Source organism: Pinus tabuliformis, chromosome 7, assembly GCF_031772625.1.
Source record: "Pinus tabuliformis cultivar Carrire ecotype Pingquan chromosome 7, CPIR1, whole genome shotgun sequence".
NCBI classification, from domain to species: Eukaryota; Viridiplantae; Streptophyta; class Pinopsida; order Pinales; family Pinaceae; genus Pinus; species Pinus tabuliformis.
In genome coordinates, this window is record NC_142293.1 from 1,858,995,492 (window position 1) to 1,858,997,926 (window position 2,435).

Genomic DNA, 2,435 nt, shown 5'->3' on the forward strand with positions numbered 1-2,435 from the left:
ACCATTCCTCGTTTGGAGCTCTATAATTTTAGCGTCGCGTCACAGGGAGAAAATCCCTGTTTTTTGCCCAAAAAATTACCATGTGACCAAAATTCCCCAAATTTCTTGAAATTTGGGTTGGAGGTTCCCTATGGGGTGTTATGATGGGCCAAGGAAGCCTCAGTCAAGATTTGAATCCGATCTTTCTCTTTTGCCTCTTTTTCCTTTCTTGTTGCTTTCCTCAATTTCACATTCAAACTCCTTATTCGGGCCTGTGCACTCATGTTTCGCACCCTGTAACGGAAAGCCATGTGTCTCAGTAGAGAAAGGTCTTGGTCGGCCTTGTCCAGCAGCCTCTCCAAATGCATGTTGACCCTCTCAAGGTTGGCCTCCCAATCCTCATTGATTTCTTGCTCCAAAGATGTGAGCTCAACCCTTCTCCTTTGAGCAGCTTGGCGATGCTCGCGAATGTTTTGCAGCTCCATGATCGCCTGTTGGTCCTCAAGCTACTTGTTTCTCTGCTCCAAGTACTTCATGTTCCACTTGGCCCTCTCCAAGTCAAGGGATAAGGACTCAATCACTGATTGCTGCTCCTGGATGATCTCTGTAAGCTTTGCATTTGTTGGTTCTGCATCTGTCTCATCATCATGGAGGAGAACGAATTTGGTCTCTCGTTCACTTGATGGCCCTTCCTCCTACACTGGCTCCTTACCCCTACCCTGCTCATGTGATGCCGATGTCGGAAGCGAGGCCCCTTCCACCCCAGGTGGGGATAACACTCGCTTTGCAGCTGCAAACAAGGGTCTACTGCCTCTCTGATAGGTGATGTATACTGGCATAGTAGCAGTCTCATGTCGCTCATACTGATGAGATGGGCCACCCATCTCATGCTCTACCTCTGATACTACCTGTGGAGCGATGAAGAATTCATGGGAGATGAAGTCCTCCCAAGCAATACCCTGCAATCCCAACTGATGGTCCACCAAAATCCGTATAAGAGCAAAGTGATAAACACTGTTGAGCTGCTGTCGAGGCGTCTTGTGCTGCATGAAATTTTTCATCCTCTCTATGTTCCCGCAAATGAAAAAGGGGAAGTTAATCATTCGCACCCTGGTAAAGTGCATGAGCAACCTGATGTGATAGGCATAAAAGACGAGAAAACCTCCCCTCACAACTGAAGTATTTCATGATCAATTTCATGAGCGGAGCATACTCATCTCTCGAAAATTTGAATGGAAAAACTCTTGTGAGCTGGCTCAAACAGCTGGCCTTAATGTAAGGCTCATAATGATGCCTCTCCACCTTCTTCTTCTTATGCCACTGTTCTCCAATGTTTGGTATGCCTGTTGCCACTGATATGGTTTCGGGGGTCAATGTAAAGTGACCCCAGCCAAGATAGACTGTCCTCCATGTAGGTGAAGTGCAAAAAGACGAGCCAACTCATGATGAACTTTGACATTTGCCACCCTCTGACAAAATTCAAAACATGCTAGGTGCTGGAAACATGACATAGCAAGAGGGCATGCCTGCAACTCGGTGAGGGTGTTTGGCTCATCTCTAACATGCTTGCCACTCTGGTGATGTCTCCTAGGGGCCTGTTCTCCTAAAGCTGTATCACTGTGGGTCTCCTCCTCATATTCTGATGAAACCTCGGATGCCATGACTGCTATTTTGTAAACTGAATTTAGGCTGCCCTTTGATTATAATGAAGTTGGAGGTTGCTTTGACAATCTGCCACCAAGGGGACAATTAAAAAGGGAGTATTAGGATGGGGGATAATATAATGGGAATAGGGGTTTATAGGAAAATTGTATTTAGGGATATACAAGGGGTTTTGGGGTATTTTGATATGGTAGTGTTTGTGTTGTTGGCAAGGTAGTGTTTGGGTTTTTTGAGCAATAGGAGGAGGGGGAAAGGGAGTATGATTTTAGTAGTGTTAGGGTAGTGATTATGGGGAAAATGGCATATGGGAATGAGTAATAGGGGTAGGGTAGGAAAAACACCTTGGCAGCAATATCACTGTAGCACAAACCCTAGCATCATGGTTTTCTTGATGTCTTCTTGGTGCTTGCTTTATGAAATTTTTTTGCAATTTATTACAGGCATAAAATCATCCTATCACCCATAAAAATTGGTGCACAATTGAATTTAGGTGGCCTACCTTACAAATAGAAGAGCTCCACAAAAAACTTGAGGCGATTTGGCAAAGTTCTGGGCGTTTTGCCCTGTGCGCCGTGCGCAAAACCCAGTGCGCCGCGCACTCTGAGTGCGCCGTGCCAGTGGTAATTCTGAACTGTGGGCGGGCTCTGTGTACACCGTGCCTGGTGAGTGCGCCGCGCTCCTACCTGTGTGCACCGCACGCCTTCAAACTTCCTCCAACTCCCTCAAACGCTCACGATGCACACTCACACCCTTTGCAACGTTTCTCCAAGGCTTGGATTAGCACAATGACCTTT